Consider the following 18328-nt stretch of genomic DNA (forward strand, 5'->3'; position numbering starts at 1 on the left):
TAAAGGGAGACACTTTACCCATGACATTTTGGTTTCTAACATCAATTTGGTAAGTTGTTTTTTTTTTATTTATTATCTTTTTTTTTATTTCTCCATTCATACGTTCAACTTTTCCTGAGCTCTGCGGATGCCACGGGGTGTGGTATTGCCACTGTGTACCCAGGGCAGCCAAAGTCTCTTTGCCTACTCTAGATACAAAATGTGGACCCCTATCTGAGTCTATTGTTTCTATTGCTCCATACCGAGGTATAATTTCTTCAAGTAATATCCTTGTTACTGTGTGAGCTGTGGCTCGAGCTGTGGGAAAGGCTTCTACGAATTGGGTTAAATGATCTATAATTACTAATAAGTATTTATACCTCCCCACCTTTGGTAATTCGGTAGAGTCTATTTGTATTCTTGCAAAAGGTCTATGAGCCAATTCTCGCCCCCCATATACTTGTTTTCTCATTTGATGTTTATTTACTTTTTGACAAATGAGACATTCTCCTATCACTCGTTTGGCTATATCATATATCCCAATGCACATGTATTTAGTTGCAAATTGATCCACTAATGCCTGAGTTCCCCAATGAGTGTTTTTATGGAATTGCTGCATTATCTTGGTAGCTATGGGTTTTGGGAGAACTTCTCGGCCGTCCGGGAGTTCCCATTTTCCATTAGCTTTCTGTTTAATCCCCATTTGATTTAATTTTGCTTGTTCTTGAACAGTAAAGCTTAAAATTTCATAGGATTTTCCATGGAAAAAGCACTACTTAAACCCTGGTCTTTCACATACACATTCTATGCCGTCTACCCCGAAATCGTCCCAGCAAGCATAACAGGGGAGGTAATTATCTCCACAATTAACACACCGCTTTCTGGCCTCTATCGGATCATCCAAATGCAGTGCTAATAGCGCTGCTCTCTTTGCCTCTTGATCAGTAAGGTTATTCCCCCGTACTAAAGGATTTAACCTCCTCTAGTGTCCCTTTAAGTGTACTACCACAATTTCGCTGGGCCCTCGTATAGCTTGCAAAACTTGTGATATTAACTCCTGATGTACTAGGCCCTTCCCCCGAGAATTGATTAAGCCTCTCTCTTCCCATATTTTTCCAAAGGTATGTACTACTCCGAAGGCATATCTAGAATCGGTGTATATAGTTCCCACTTTTTCTTATAGTAATTGTAAAGCCTTTAATACTGCATATAATTCGCATGCCTGTGCATATTCATTTTCCTCCAAACTAAAGGGTTCCTTTGAATTGACATAAATGTTTAAGGCTTGACAGACCCACTCTTCAAAGGACCCAAAAAAAATAGGCCAATAGAGATGGTCGCCCCTGATTTGTTTCCCTCCCCATACCTCCATACAATAATAAATCATTTCTACTTTGTCCTTACCCCGCCTAGAGGGGTAATCTTCCCAATGGTTTAACATCAAGCCTAAAGGGCTATCTGGTGGTATTTGGGGGTACCTCACCTTGGGTCCCACACCACCCATGGGATCAGAAGGCTTGCTCTTCTTCTGTCCCATCTTCCGGAGCGCCTTCACACACTCACACAATTCATTTTTCCCCCTTTTCGTGACCCAGTCCCTCACGGGATATGGGAACTGCACTACCGAGGGGTCCGCACTTGCTTCGCCCTGCTGGGCGTCTCACACACCACGCTCCAGGAAACCCAACCCCAACCGAACGGATAACCGGCCTATACTCACGCAACCCTGTGTCTTTGTCCGGGGCTTCGTGCACAAAGATTATTCCTTTGCTTGTTGCCGAGTTTTGGAGTTTGTCGGTAGAGGGTGTGATGTGATAGCACTCAGCCGGGGCCGCTGAACTCAGCGGGGTGCCTCCCCGTATGGGGCTTCCCACCAGATTGCCTCTATCCGAGTCACGGCACCAATTTTGTTATAAGTAGATTTCTCAAATTGATGTGAGTCAGAGCCAATCAAAATTTCAATTGTTTACTTAGCAAGCGGCAACAAGCAAAACAGCGCTGGGCGGCCGGGGAGTCCTTGCTCCACCAACGGCGCGCACTCACTTCCCAAGGGTCCGTCTTTTTTATATCCTCCGCCTTCCGGTATCGGGTCTCTCTGAGAGGCGTACCCTGCGTCTGCGCACTTTGCAGCTAGGGGGTCGCTCCATCCGGGTCTTCCTCGCGTCACCAACTCCTCGTATTTCCTGCTTTCCTGAGAGTGGCTCACAAAGCTTTTGTTTATATCTTACAGAGTATAGACATTACCCCTTTGTCCTTCTTCCCTTTGTCTTTCTCCCCTCTGTCCTTCTTCCTTTCTCCCTCTTTTCAATCTTTTGTACAATAGGAGTCCTTGCTTCAGCATTTCAACTTAGATAAGCACTTGCAATCAGTTAGTCGTTACACAATGTAATAGTTAAGATTAAGCTTAGGCTTACATAGTTGATGGAATAACATGTCACGAGCTCCCAGTATCTTTAATGGAATTTGATGAACAAACAGTTTACTGTCTATCACAGAGGCTATGCCTGCGTTATTACCGATACCGGCACTAGATGGGTTCCAAGTCGATGGGTGCAACTCTGGAAAAAGGAAGTTAAGAAAGATGAAACAGAAACCGAATGAGATATTAACTTGGAGCAAGGGTTATGTTTGTGTTTTCACAGATGCTGGCTCTCGCTGGGTTCCTGCTCGGTGTGTTCAGCCTGTATTGGAACCTGCCTCAGTGTGAAGGATGGGTGGTCTCACAACCAAATACCACTGCAAGCCCTGAAAAGCCATTCTCTACATGCTTGGTAGAAATACCTGTGGATACATGGCTGAACCCACTGCAGTTTTGGCTTAGCAAACAAACTAATGCTACTTCTTTGGCTTTAAGTGGTCTTTTAACTGATGCTGATAGTGTCAGACATGCTACGTTATAAAATAGAGCTGCGATTGACTTTTGCTTCTAGCACAAGGACATGGTTGTGCTGAATTTGGAGGAATGTGCTGTATGAATCTATCCGATCATTCAGAATCTATTTTTAAAAGCATTCAGCAATTGAAAGATGGAGTCAAACACTTAACAGAAGATGATGGCTTGGACTGGCTGACAAGGATGTTTAAAGGTTGGGGATTATCTGGTTAGTTGATATAATTAGTCAGAACTGTCGGAGTAGTCCTTTTGATTGTAGTGACTGTGCTCTTGATGTTGCCTTGCCTTATAGGCCTTCTGCAAAGGGCTCTGCAGAGGACTGTCGGTGCAATGTTTTTAGCACAGGAACACAGGGGGGTCTGGATCGCTCAAAAACAAAAAGGGGGATTTGTGGCATTGCTGGAGAACAACGGGCATGTTGTGAGCGATCCAGACCAAGGGGCCTCACTGTAACAGCAAGCTGCAGCTGTGTTCAAGGACATAAACAAGGCCGAGACGGCCTGAGAAACTGCATTCCTGCCCAAGAGATAAAGATGTTGGAATGTCGAAAACAGGGGGTCTACCTGGGGGGAGAGCAGCGCGTGGAAGCCACACTGGGACCAATCATAGAGGGCAGAAGGGCGAGTGAACAAGTAGCTTTAGCCTATTAGCAATACGATAGTGGCGCGTGAAGCCTGTGATAGAGTATAAATTGCTGTGTAGCCTTTAATAAAGTGGCATTAACTTGATCAAATTGGTCATCTAAGATGTGTCCGAGACTTCCACGTCGGCAGGTGTGCAGCATGGAAGGTCACCAACTCACACTGTGACTTCCAAACAGGGTTGTGATGTCACATACACATCATGGGAGGAGAGGGTCTTTCCTGCTGGCAGGTGTAACAGGGATGGAGCCGAGCATCTGCTTGGCATGGGGGAGGTACTGGCTTCACTCCCCAGCATCTCCAGAGGTGCTTCTGCCCTGACTGCCCAGCCTCAGGCAGGTGTGGGCTGCAGTTCAGGCACTGGTCCTCTCCAGGCCCTGAGGGCCTGTGCTGCCCACGCAGGGCTCATCTGCGAGGGTAGGAGAGTGGAGGGAGGGCTGTGTGTGCCACCTCTGCTGAGCCCCTCTTGGAGGACAAGAGGGCGGCTGTGCTGGACCTGAGCTCAGGTTACTGCCCTGTGCCACAGACCCGCACCACCCAGGGACAACGTTGGCAGCAGAGTGTGCTCCTCTGTGGGGAGAGCTCAGGGAGAGGAAAGATGTCAGCAGCACGCTAGGAATCATTTCTGGCTGCACTGAGAGATGTGTTTTGAGTGTGCTGGTCCAGCCCAGGTGTCCTTTGGGACCAGGGACACACTGCCCTGGTGATTTCCAGGGGTGAGGGTCTGAGATTGTCCTTCCTCCAGGCGGAGATCGCATACCACATGGGAAGCCTCCTCTGTGCCAGCAGGTAGCAGGGTCTGAGTTGGATGAGCCTAGCAGGACTGTGGGACTCCCAGCTGGAGCAGATTTCTTACCCCGACCCTGTCTCTAGGTCCTTCTCCTTCCACCATCACCACTGGTTTGAGCAGAGCCTCAGCTCAGGGAACCCAGAGAGGCTGAGGTCAGGCACAGCCCTGCCAAGGGGGGACTGGTATGGCCAGTGCCCACTTCTTGTTCCTGGGGTGTTTGGTGTCTCCGTCCAACCTGTGTTGGTGGGATCGGAGAGGCACAGGTCTGTCCACAGCCACGCAGAGGCGGCGATAGCCAGGAGATGGTGCCTCAGCTGCTTCCCCAGCAAGACACTGGCAACTAAATTGGGGTGTGAGACATGGACTTTCACTTCAGGGTGCTCAGCCCCTGGGCATGGTGAGCCCAAACTCAGAGAAATAAGGCTGGTCTCCCATGGGCTTTCTACAGCTGAGCTCTGCCCAGTGTGGGGCTGCAGTGCTGAGGGTTGGGGTCTCACTGCGACCCCCCTCAGGTAAGTTCTCAGAAGCTGCAGGAGCACCCACAGCTCTGGGGCACAGTGACAATCCTGCTTGGCTGCAGAGAATGGATCCAGCCATCAGGGCCAGACTGTTCAGGTCCCCAAATGCCATGAAACAGGTTCCTTCTGCTCAGGGGTGTTGCCCCCTGCAGCATACCCAGGCCTGGGGCTTCTTTCTCCAAGAAGGAAGAGGCAAAACTCTACCAGCTGCCAGAGTAAGGGAGAGATATTATACCTGTGGGAGGGCAGAGTTGGTGGGGAGGTGGCATGGAACAGGCACTGGGCTCTTCTCCACAGTCCCCACTTGGGGCACCTTGAGTCCATACTGCCCATAGGTGTCCACCATCTTGTGTCCAGAAGATAACACTCCCTTCTTCTTCTTTACTTCACTTTTAGACCTTATTTCTCTGAGATGCAGGGCTGGAGCTTATCCCAGTGGGAGTTTTGCAGGGGATGGAGGCTGTGTTTGCAATGTCCATGTACGTCACCCATCAGCGTGGGGGTCTTGCCCTGGGAACTCTGGTCTCCCATGGGGGCTGCCAGCAAGAAGGCTTCCAGGTGTGGGGCAGAGGGATGTGTGAACCTCATCTCCCCCCAGCTCCCCCCAGCTACCCCCAGGGTCACCCAGGGGTGGAGAAGCTCCCAGCAGGGAATGGGGCAACACTGCAATAGGAGAGGATGTTGCCAACATCTGCCTCCTCCCCACTTCTGCTCCAGGGCCAGATCCTGCTGTTTGCAAGGCTGCAGAGCTTTCAGGTGCTCCCCACAGGGAATCCTGCCACAGACACCCAACGCACATTCCAGCCCGTGGCAGAGAAGCCTGTTGGAGAAGAGCTGGCAGGGTGTGGAGACCCACCAGCGGCAGCAGGGAGGGCAGTTTGTCAGTTTGGGCGCCAGGTCCTGCGCAGGTGTCAAACTCTTCTCCCAGCCTGGCTCCTGCATGAGAGGATTCTCTGCCCATGGGCACTGGGGCAGGTGAAACCCCAGCTGAGGGAGAGGGACCCTGGCTCAGCTCTCAACAGCACCTGTTTTAGTGGAGGGATGCAAAATTTCCACTGCCATGGAAATGTGCCCACATGAGCAGCCGCCTGGATGGGCCCTTCCCCAGGCCAGGAGCTCGTCCAGGAGCAGGAGGAGGGGGGACCAGGGCTGCCACAGGTCTGCAAAGCAGCAGGAACAACCCATGGAGACGGGTCCTGGTAGAGCGTGAGGAGAGGGAATCCCAGCCCCATGTGTCCAGAAAATGGCTCTGCACTCTGTGCTGTGGCACTGGGGAGTAGAGCTGCCTCCTAAGTACTGGGGGAGATAATCCACAGGCCACGATCCTCCCTGGTCTGGCTGGGGTGTTCAGGGGCCCTGTGGTCACCTTAGGCTCACTTCTGTGAGCCAAAAGCCCAGGGCTTCCCCTGACATGGCAGCTCTGTCATGGCCTCTGCACTGTGGGACCAGCGTGGCCCAGGCAGGGCCTGGGGGAAAAAGCAGCTGGAACCCTCAAGTGAGGAGATGGGTGCTCCCACCAGGGTATATCACGGGACCTACCATAGAGGCATTTTGACTAGAAACTGCCTGTGGCCAGCAGGATGGAAATATTTCTGTCACTAAGATTATTCCCCAGGGTCCATGGGCTCTCGCAGCCCAACAGCCTGACCCTGAGTCTGCTGTCCCTGAGACATGGCGCTTCCCTACCACTGTGTCTTTGTTCTCTGCTCCCCTGACCAGCCTCAGGATGATGCCCTGACACCTGGCAGGCAAGGAGATGCTCTGGGTCAAAGCCCCCAGAGACTTTTAATAAGAACAAATAAGGATGCACAGCATAAAAATGGGAATAAAAATAGAGGAAACTCCAGGTGATTTCTGCTGCCCATGGGTCAAGGGAGTCGGTTCCCCGGTGCTCACGGCTCTCCCAGCTGCACAGACCTCTCCTCCCTCCCAGCTGCACCCAGCTGCAGGGCAGGGCTGGGCTCTCCTGGCCTGGGGCTCAGGGACTGTTGTGCACCAAGCTACAGTGTCACAGCTGTTGTGTCCTCATGGGGATGTGCCACAGACACCTCTTCAGCATCATCATAGCCCATGCTCCCCGGGGACAGGGACGAGGTGTCTCCTTCAGCTCCAGGGACCTCGGCACTTCTCTGGGAGTGTGGGGTGACCCCTGCAAGCAGCAAGGGCGGACATTTCAGTTCACTTCTTGGTTGCTGTACCCCACCATCCTCCCTGCTCCTCACCACATTCAGCTCCTTCTCCCACCTCCAGGCCTTTCAAGGAAAACTCCTGGGGCAGGTTCCCCCTTCCCAGGAGGTTTGGGCCTCAGTACAGTAGTGACTTGGGGGGGACCAGGGATGGCACCCTAGGGACAGGCAGCACTGTCTTTCCCTCTCACCTCTGGGTGCATCCCTGGGGCCTGCTCCCTCCTCTGGCATCCTGGGCATTTCCCACTCTCCCTCCCCCGGATCAGAAACCTCTCTGGCATCATCGTAGCCATCTTCTGGGTGATCTCTGGGCAGGACAAGGACATCTGAAAGGAGAGGGGAGCTGGTGACAGTGAGAAGATACGTCCTGCGGAGCAGAGGACAGGAGGGTGCGCAGGGACACAGGGCTGAGTCACTGGGCTTGCCAGCACCACAGGAGATGCCCATGTCCTCCCCATCTCCAATGGTGACACTCAGTGACTCCTCTGTCCATCACATGTCTGCAGGGAGATCAACCCCTTCCTGCCTCCGTTACCTGGTGCTGATCCCAGACCATCCTCCTCCTCGCTGACCCCAGGGTAGGGCTGTAGCTGGGTCAGGGACTGCTCTGAAGAGGAGCCTGGAGAGCAGCACAGCGGGTGTTATGGAGCAAGCCCCACTGACCTGGCTCATGGTCAGGGCTACTGGGGAAGGGAGACCCACAGAGCTGGGGCTGCATGGGGAGGAGGGCTGGGAATTCACCCTGCTCCCCCAGCACAAACCCTGTCCCAAATTTGCTCCAGAGTTGCCCTAGGACAGCCCCTTCCCTCACTCCTCGGGTGCCACATGGGGTGCAGGGGCAGGAATAAAGGGGCTGTCCAGCTGGGACAGTCAGAGATGACTGGTAGAAAGCTTCTCTCTTGGGCCCAGGACCTGGATGCTCTCCCCACAGACCCCATGCTCCAAGCACCAGAGGGACCCTGGACTGGGAGGGCTTCAGGGGATCAGCTCTGGGTTGGGGCTAGGGGAAAGGGTCCTGCAGATGTGCCTCCAGGGAGTACCCACACCCACCTGAGTGACCAAACCTGGCCTGCTTCTCCAAAGCTGAGTTGTAACCAATCTCCTCATACAAAGCCTCAAGGAAGGGCTCCTGAGCTCTCCTGGAGCCTGGGGACAGAAGCAGGGCTGGCACAGGGACAGGCAGAGGGGCCATGGGATCACACTGTGATCCCCCAAACCAGTGCCATGGGCCAGCCCAGGACTGCTCTGAGAGCACAGCCCCACTGTGCTGCCCAGGCACGGCTGCCACATCCCCCGTGAGGGCAACATCGCTGTGGAGATCCTCTGGGGCAGCGTCACCCTCGCATCATCCCTTTGAAGACAGTGCTCATGCCCCTCTGGCCCCTGGATCATGCCCCACTTATCTCACCCTGGAGCAGATCCCACACTTCCTCTGCACCTGGAGCTTGCCCCTGTCTGCCCCATGGGTCCATAGTAGGGCCCCTGTCCTGGGGGTGGGCAGGCATGGGCTGAGGGACAGGCTTGGGGCCTGACACCACGGTGATGGACCCTGCTGCCCCGCACTCCTCCTAGCATCTCCCTTGCCCCAGAGCCCTCTCCAGCACTACCTAGAGCACTGCCAGTCTTGGCCATCCCCACTCTGCCATATCTCTCCTCGCCCCATCACTAGCTCCCCCCACCTCTGGGTTCTCTCCAGCCCTTGCTGCTCGTGGCCCATGGACAGGCACTCAGTGGGGCAGCACATGTGAAGGTGGCAGCACACATTCTCATCTCCCCACTCTGCCTGTGCCTCTCACTGACAACCCTCGCTGACACCCCCCTGCAGCACCACACCGTCCTTCCAGGAGGTATCTCCCCCTGGGACCTCTGGGGAAGGACCCACCTCTGCTCCCAGCCCTGGTGCTCAGCACTTGCCCAGCCAAGAGGGCCAGGAGCAGGCAGAGAAGGGCCCCCAGGATGATGCAGATGATGACGGGCACTGAGACTCTCCCGCTGCTGGTCTGACGGCCTCGGGTGGGAACTGCAGGAGAGAGAAAATGGAAGGGGCAGCACCAGGCCTGGGAGAGGTGGAGGCAGCACCAGTCCTGACCCCATCACACAAGGCAGCAGAGGCTGGAGGGCCCCAGGAATGAGTGTTGGGGAAGCTTCCACCTTGCTGACGAAATGACAACTCTTCCTCACACCCTCCCACCACCCCAGTGCCTTCTCCAGAGACTTTCACACCCCAGCAAGGAGCCCCTTCCATCCATCTGTGAGTCACAGCCTGTCCCTGGGGATACCCAGCCCAAGGGGGAGGACAACTTACCTGCTTGGGGTGGGGATGTTGCCAACCTGGGTGTAGCTGCAGAGGAGGAAAAAGAGAGCAGGGCTGAGACAATGGGTATGCGGGGAGGGGGGAGCCTCGTCCCCAGCACACCATGGGGGTGTCTGTAGATGTCCCTGACACATCCAACCCAAATTGCCCCTCCTGTAGTGCCTGAAAGAGAGGCCAGGGCAGCGCCCAGCACCTCTGCTCTGGGTGGCAGGCAGGAAGGCACAGGCAGCCCGGAGATAGCCCTGGGACTGCAGGGCCCCATGGGGAGTGGCCAAAGGACATCCAGTTCAACGAGGCTGCTCCCTGACTGGCACCAGCCTCCTGCACTCTGCAGGAACATTCTTGCTCATGGGAGGTCGGGACTATGTCAGGACCTCGTGCACTGAAGGTCTTCCCCAGCTCCCTGCCAATGCCTGACCAAGGGGTCCCAGCCCTGCCACTCACCTGAGCAGTGCACGGCAGCATCTTCCTTATGCCGGCAAGCACCGCTGTCCCCAGGCCGGGCCCAGCAGTCCTGCAGGGACGGCTCCGTCCCCTGGCACGCCACCTGTTCCAGCCAGATGGGGCCCATCCCCATCCCAAATGCAGCCTCACGCAGGGCAGACACCGCAGGGCCACAGCCCAGCTGCCTGCACGCCACTTCCGCATCCTGCATGTCCCAGGAGTCGTCACACACCGTCCCCCAGGAGCCACGGTGCCAGACCTCCACTCTGCCCGAGCACCCGTCCTCACCGCCCATGGCACGAATCTTCTCCCTGGCTGGAGAAGGCAAAGACCTCCCATGGCACCAGGACAGCAGGCAGAGCCCTGCCAGACACAGAGGGGCAAATCTTTACCTGTGCAGCTCGTGGAGTTGGGGCACGGGGCCAACGGGGTCAGGGGCATTTCTGGGCGTCCTCCTGAAGAAGGAAACACTGTGGTGAAGGGGCTGGTTTGGAGGACCATTCAGGCGAGAGCAGGGCTGAGCTCTGCTTGTGCTTTCCTGTACCATCTTGGTTATGGCAGCAACTGAACTACGGTCATCCAGGGACACGCACAGGACTGTGGGGGGACCCCGAGTGCTCAGCCCCAAGAGCTCCCTGGTTCACAGCACAGCAGTAGCTTGTCTATGGAGGGGAGGCTCTTCTGAAACCTGTCTGGTCTCTTCTGAGACCTCACCTGGAGATGCCTCTGCCTCCCCCAGGTGCTGCTGGCAACCTGGGTTGCAACTGCTGCTGGACATGTGTGGTTGTGGTCATGTTTGTGCCACTGGCAGCAGAAGGGTCTGACATGGAAAGGGAAAGCCCCTCCAAGCTCTTTATCTGTGCTTGGCCATGGCCAGCAGGGAGCAGGATCTGAGGTGACATGAGTACCCGGGAGGATCAGAGTTACCGTTGCAGGTGATGTTGGTCTCCTCTCGCAGGTCTTGGCATGACTGTGGGTTCCAGGGAGTGGAGGGACACTGCCAGAAGGAGCTGTTTCTCTCCCCACACTGCACGCGATCCAGCCAGGCAGGGCCAGACTCCCTACCAGAGGGCTGGCGTCTTTCCAGGGATCCTCCATCCCCACAGCCCAGCTCCTTACACACCAGCATCACCGTGTTGAGAGTCATCGAGTTGGAGCAAACGCTCCCCCATGTCCCGTTGTAGAAAACCCGTAGACGCCCAGAGCAGCCGTCACTGTTCTCCAGCCTCAGGGCCACGAAATCTGGGAGGAAAAGACCCCAAAGGGGGAACAGGCTGCCCTGGGGTTGTGGGAGCCAGGACACCTCTGCATCCCCAGGCCCTCCGCTGGGCAGGGCCAACACATCCCCTTTGCACCCAGGGGCAGAGAGAAGTCCCTGATGGACAGACACCCCTGCCCTTCCCACTAACCCTCGGGGATGGCTGAGCTCCCCAGGATCCCCAGTGGGACTGAGGGTGCCCATGCATGTGTGTCCACAAGATGTTCTCGGGCAGGAGCTCAGGGGCAGCCAGGGACAGCCTCAGCCATGCCCGGCTCTCCCCACGTCCTGGCCTCCCCAGGAACCAGGCTCCCACCACAGCTCCTGGCACAGACCTGAGCAGATGACTCCCGCATCCTCTTTGTGCCTGCAGTCGTGCTGCCCCCAGGGCCCAGCCGGGCAGTCCCAGAGAGCAGCTTCAGTCCCAGAACAGTTCACACCATCCAGCCAGATCTGCCCGGAGCCTTCCCCAAACCGAGCAGAGCCGGCTGCCTCTACTGCCCCTCCGCAGCCCAGCTGGTGGCAGACAACGGTGGCATCAGACAGGTCCCAGCCATCGTCGCAGACAGTCCCCCACATGCCCTGGTAGTAGATCTCCACTCTCCCTGCGCAGCGCCCGGCCCCATTCACCAGCCGGAGCCACTGACTCCCTGCAGTGGGTACAAACCCCAGTTGCTGCCAGGGACTGTCTGCCTGCACAGACCATCACCTGGGGAGCCTGCACAGTGCCACTCACCCCCACAAATGACTCCCACGTCCTCCACAACCCCTGCCGCCAGCACGCTCTCAGGCAGGGAGGTGTTGCAGAGACTCAGGTTGGCCTCATGCCCTGCGCACCGCACCCCTCGCAGCCCCACGGGGCCCGTCCCTCGCTCAGGCTTTGGGGGGTTGTAGGCTGTCCCGGCCTCCCCGCACCGCAGCTGCCGGCACACCACGCTGGCCTCATTCACGTCCCACTGGTCATCCAGGACTCTGCCCCACGCCCCATCCTGGAAGATCTCCACTCGTCCATCGCAGCGGCTCCCTCCGTCCACCAGCCGCAGGGATCCAAACCTGGCCGAGCCTGGGGAGAGCAGAGATGCCACAGCCATGGGCGGCACTGGGAGCATGGCACCCTTCAGGGAGGGGGGCAAGGGGGGATTTCCCCACCAAACTGGACAAGATTGAGCCTTGTGCTGAGGAGAAGCGAAGGTAAAGCCTGGGCCCTCTCTGCAGCTCACACCCAGGTCTGCTGCTGCTGGGGGCACCCAGGCAGCTCCTGCTGGGTGGTGGGATGAGGCTCTGTGGGGATGGGATGTGGGTGTCTGCAGTCAGAGGGATGGGACAGAGCCCTGCAGTCCTGTCTCAAGCTACTTGCACAGTACGAGAACAGAGGAGCCCAGGCCTGGCGGTGGCACTGGGGCCGAAGCCACTGCCCTAGGGCCAGATGCCTGCCTCCGTTCAGTCCTCAGCTCTCCCAAAGTGGAGCGCTCACTCTGAGCAGGGAAAAACCTCCAGATGGCTCCTGGGGAAGCCAGGGTTTCTCCGGGGAGAAAGTCAGCCTGGTATGGCCACGGGAGCCCTGCTCTGGGTGGTCATGTTGCACACAAATGACAAATGGATTTAATGCAGCATTCTTCTGGCACTCACCTGAGCAAATGACAGCAGCAGTGTTCCCTTGGGAGCACGGTGAGGCCCCCAGGGTGGTCACTGGGCACTGCTGCAGGTGGGCTTCAGTCCCGTCACAGTGGAATGAGTCTCTCCAGACAGGGCCACTCTCTCTCCCAAAATGCTCTCCTCCAGGAATGGACTCAGCAAACCCGCAGTTGAGTTGCCGACAGAGAACGTGGGCATCCGAGAGATCCCAGCGGGACGCACAGAGGGTCCCCCAGGTCCCCAGCACCTGGACCTCCACCCTCCCTGCACACACTGTGCTGCCATTCACCAGCCTGAACCCTGTGTACTCTGGGGAGAGAGGAGGAGGAAAGAGGGTGGATTGGTGCTCTTGTACCCTCCGTAGCTGGCAGAGAGGCCAGAGGGACAACATGCCCTTGTTTTCCTCCTGCACTATTTTCATGCTGCAGACAACACCATCCACCCCTCCTGCCCTCACCCCCGGCCCAGCACAGCCCTTGCTCTGTTACCCAGTCCCCAGCACAGCCCCAGTGTTCAGCACCCCTCCCTGAGTCCTTACGTGTGCAGGTGACAACAGCGCTGTTTGCGTGGGTGCAGGGCTGGTCCCTGGGCGACCCCTTGGGGCAGGAGGCGAGGAGGGATTCATTCCCCACACACTGCAGCTCTCCATCCCAGATGGGACCCACCCCTTCTCCAAAGGGACTTCCCCCGGGGACAGGCAGGGCTGCGCCGCACTGCAACTCCCTGCAGAGCACGTCAGCAGCTTTGGGACCAAAGTGGGAAGCACAGACAGTTTTCCACTGGTCCCCGTCATGGATCTGCACACGTCCTGAGCAGCGGCTCTTCCCTTCCACCAGACGGACAAATCCTGCAAAAAACCCAAAACAGTTGGGAGTTCCCAGAGCCATTGGCACTTACAATTCCACATCCCACATCACCTCTGAGCAAGCCGTGACCAATTCACCCATTGCACATCCCAGAGGAAGCTGCTGGTGGAGTGTTGGTGACACAAACACATCCAGGCTCCCTTGCACCCCTTCGCTACACCGTCACAGCACATTCCGGGTTTTGGCCAGGATAGATTTATATTCCCTTGGGCTGAGAGGGAGAACAGCTAGAGGGTCGGATCCCGATCAACCATTGGAGTATTTCATACCATGTGACGTCATGCTCAGGGTATATAGGCGGATGAGGGCTCTCTCTAGTGCGCTCTATGCGGTTTTGCGGGATTTTCTGGTGCAGTCAGATTACTGCTGGGGGGTGGGCTGCATACCTATCGCCATGCTCGGTAAGCCACTGCTGCATTTTACACGTCTTTGGACTCACTACTATTACTGATGTTTTCTTGTTACTTTTAGTAAATCTTTTTTTTTATTCAACCTATGAATTTTCTTCTTTTTGTGTCTCCACTATTTCACCGGGGAAAGGGGAGGGGGAGGTGAAAGTCTGGCCACGTAGTGATTGGTTGCCAGCTGAGTTCAAAGCACAACAGGCACTCAAGCTTATGTGTCTGTGACAGACCCACAGCACACCCTGCAAACCATGTGGGTGCCTTTGGGACCAAAGTGTGAGTCACAGACAGTTTTCCAAAGGTCCTCCTCATGGATCACTATACATCCTCAGGAGGGGCTGTCCCCTTAGAGCAGCTGGAGAGAGTCTGGAGCAACCAAAGACCCCTGAGAGTTCCCACAGCCCTCTGGCAATACCCTGACTGATCTCCAAGGTGGCCACAGGCAAAAAGCCCTACGACATGCCCGGCTGCTCTCAGGGGGTGCTGATGGCAAAAACACATCAGCCCCCAGCCTGCTGCTCCTCGGAAATCGGCACAGAACTTGTGGGCTTGCTTCTCTCCCAACAGCCACAGCCACAGGAATCTCTCAGAGAAACTGCTGCTGCCCCAGAGAACTTGGGCTGCCCAGTACTGGTCCCTGGGCACTGTCACACCCAAAGCTCTTGGGGTTGAGGGAAAAGGGCACAGGCACTGTTGGGTGGTGCAGCTTCCTCTGTCCCACTGAGCTCAGGGTCAGGCGTGAGGAACCCCTTGGTGGCACGAGAAGCCCACCTTGTTTCCACAGAGGTCTTGAGCTGTTGGGGCACTGCTGGGGGATAGAACGTGTCACAGGGCAAAAGTACAGTGAGGATGTACTGCTCAGGTGCCCACCCAGGAAAGAGGTTCTCAGCCTCAGCCAGAGTGCACTGCTGGGCATGCATGTCCCTGCCCATGGCTCGCAGAAGGCAGAAGAGTGGACAGAAGAGCAGCCCTGGGCTTACACGAGCTCCTGGTGCAAGGGCAGGCACAGAGCAGAGACAGTAAGTGCTGACAAATCCCCCGTGGTACCGAGCAGCCAGGGGCTGAGGCAGGCAGGAGAAGCTGGGCAGCAGGTCAGCACTGCCTGGACGGGGCCATGTCCCCATGCTCAGGCTCTCATGGGGTGACCTGGGAGAGGAACGAGGTGCCACGTGCCACCCTGCTCTTCTGCCCAAGTCCAGTGCTTCTCCTCTACAAGCAACCCCTTTGCTTCAGTCAAGGGACACGTGTCTACTTGGAGGCACAACCCAACAGCATCTATCCATCTCATGCCCTTGGCCAGGACTGTGGGTGGCCACATGAGTCACTTGTGGTGCCTCTGGCATGGGGGCACCTTGCCCTCAGCACCGATAGACAGGTCCTGGGTGAACAGGAGGAGAAAGATGGGAATCAACAGACAATGCAGGGCAGAGATGGAGGGTTCATCTGCGCAACTCAGGGGCCAGGCACGGTAAGGGCAACCCTGGGCAGGTTCCTACTGGCCTTTCCCCAGGGACTGGGGACACCAGTAATGACAGTGCCAGCTCAGCAGTGTGACCAGCCACATTGGGCAATGCTCTGGTGCCTGACGGTTGATCCCTGAGGGCACAGCCTGGTTCCTTCCACAATCCCAACCCCAGAGATGGAGAATAGCTTGTCCCCTTACCTGAACACATCACTCCAGCGTCCTCAGAATGATCACAGAAATTTTCACCCCATCCGCTGTGTGTGCAGTCAGACAGGGCAGATTCGGTGCCTTTACACCCAACATCAACCATCCAAATGTGGCCAGATCCTGGCCCAAAGTGTCCGTACTGAGGAGCTCCAACAGCAGACCCACAGCCCAGCTGCTTACAAACCACTGCTGCATCAGTCATGTCCCATGAGTAACCACACACGGTCCCCCACTGGCCCTGTTGTTTCACCTCCACTCTCCCAGCACAGCGACTGCTGCCGTCTGCCAGCCTCACCTCCACAGCACCTTCAAACACCAACATGAACTGGGTCAGGAGAGCACCAAGCCCCAGCACTGTCGCTCTCAAGGAACTCCATGCCAGGGTAGAGTCAGAGGTACCAGGGTGGGAGCCCACTCCCCTCCAGGCTGTCCCCAGGGCACTTCAGGGGACCCTTCTATCCTCATGGGCTGTGCAATGCTGTGGGTTCCCAGATGTAACCCTGCTGGGTCATTTACCATCCCACCACACAAGGCATCTTTTCACAGCCCAATGGCTACCGCCCTCTTGCCCATGGCCACCCACACACTGCCCAGCCTTGCACTCGGCACCTTCTCCTCCCCAGCACCCCCTGAACAGCCCCATGTACCCAGGCCTGCAGCTTCCCATGCAAACTGCCTGCCCCAGCACCATCCAAACCCACCCCCAAGCCCAGGGCTTTCCTTGTCCCCACTGAGAGGATCCAGAATGTCCCTGCACCCACATCCCCTCCTCACCCCTGGTGTCAGCCCTTTCCCTGCACTGGGCCAGACCTCCAGGCAAGATGTCCCCCTACAGTAGATGCTCCAGTCCCCTTCCCTCGGTGGGGTACAAACTGTCCCTGTGGGGTCAGGGATCCCTGGAACAAGGGGGCAGGGAACAGCACACAAACCCTTCAGGGTACCCGAGAGATTGGCAGTGCCCTGGGGGGATCTCTGAGTGCTTCCATCACCCACTAGGCCACCACCAGCTCCAGAGGCTCAGTGCTAGGGAACAGGGGGTCCCAAAAGGTACCCCAGCACAGGGTATCTCTGATTGCAGCCATGCACAGGGTGCCCTAAACAGCAGCAGCTGGAGAAGGAGATGATACTCTCTCCCACCCAGGTGGGCACAGGGTCCAGGGACTTGAGCACCTTTTGCCCCTCGTCTCAGTGGCACCTGCAAAGAATCCCCATTCCCTGATAGATCCCAATGACCACGCTGGTACCTGTTGGCCCTGTGCTGTGGGACAAGGGAGATGGCACTTACCCCTGCACAGTTGTATCCAGAGGAGCAGCCACAGCATCTGAGGGGACAGGAGTCCCTCTGTGCCCATCCTGAGCCTCCTGCCCTGCCTGCACATCCCTGCTGTGCCACACTCCCTGCCACAGCTCCTGGGAACTCGTGGGGACAATGACGACGGGAGGGCAATATGTCTCTGCTGATGCCAGCCCAGCTACAGGAAGAGCCAATCAAAGCAGCAGCCCCTTTTTAGACATTATCGGGACCTATCTCCCCTCCGACACAGCCCAGCCCTCCAATGAACTTCTCCAGTGCCATTCATGACCATATATGAGGGATGGCTCCGCTGCAGGTGACACGTCACTGTGGCAGTGGGGCGTCACAGGACAGGGTCAGTTGTAGTGGGGGAAATGGGTTTTTCATGCCTTGAACCCTGCTGTGTGGACCAGGAGCACTGAGCATCTCCTATACTGGGCACAACCAAGAGCCCAACATGCGAGTGTCCAGCCATCCCCATGCCATGGGAACTACAGGGCTGGGACTGCACCGGGCGCTGTGTCAGAAAGGGAAGGGAACAGCCCCTGCCCCTGCTTCAGACCCCTCTGTACTGGGAGCAGCAGCTGGGAAGGGGCCTTATCCCAGGCCAGAGCCCCATCCCAGGAGCGCTGACTCACCCGTCCCTCCCTGGAGAGCCTCACGGAAGGTCCATTCCAGTGAGATGGAGCTGGAGCTGGGACATGGCCCTGTCCTGGCAGCAGACACACAGCTCAGACATATCCCTGACTCTCAGCATGTCACCGAGGGGCCGTTATTCCCCACGGGTGGCTCGGGAGCTGCAGCCTGCAGGTGCACAAACCACAGCCCACGTGACCTCGCAGCGCTCCCTGTGCTCCCCCCTGCAGAGCCTGGGCAGGAAGTCTGTGGTTTCCTCCTGGCACCAAGCCCAGGCACATCCCTCTGGTACCCTCAAACTCCCCCCACCCCAACAGCTCCAGCCAGGGCTGCAGGGGCTGCTCCTTCAGCCTTGCAGACACGGGGCCGGGCATCTTCTGGCCACTACAATGCCCCTCTGATGCAAATGGCTGTTCTGCGCTGATCCCCACGGCCACGGGGTGCCATCAGTGATGTGACCTCACACCCTCCTATGGCCACCACTGTGTGCTCATGAGTTACACTGACAGTGACCTCACACCCTTCTGCTGCCACTGCTGTGTGTGCACGAGTCACACTGTCACACGTGTGTGTGGTGTATGGACTTCTGCTGGCAATGGCTCTTCCAAAAAGCCATATTTGGGCACGGTCTAAAGATCATTTAGGTGACATCAGAAGCACCTACTCAAGCTATGGGCCAGCTCCTGCCCTATCAGCTGCTCAGGCACCAGTGACATCACAAGCTCACACACAGCCATGGGCATGTTCCTGCCCTATCTGCTACTCAGACACAGGTGATATCATAGCATCTACCTCTGA

At 56.7% G+C, this 18328-nt stretch overlaps 1 pseudogene; it reads right to left on the reverse strand.

Moving 5' to 3' along the window:
- Positions 1-6591: 6591 nt before the first annotated feature.
- LOC141915856 (antigen WC1.1-like) lies at positions 6592-17049 on the reverse strand (annotated as a pseudogene).
- Positions 17050-18328: the final 1279 nt, after the last annotated feature.

The sequence above is a fragment of the Strix aluco genome, chromosome 27, assembly GCF_031877795.1.
Source record: "Strix aluco isolate bStrAlu1 chromosome 27, bStrAlu1.hap1, whole genome shotgun sequence".
NCBI lineage: Eukaryota > Metazoa > Chordata > Aves > Strigiformes > Strigidae > Strix > Strix aluco.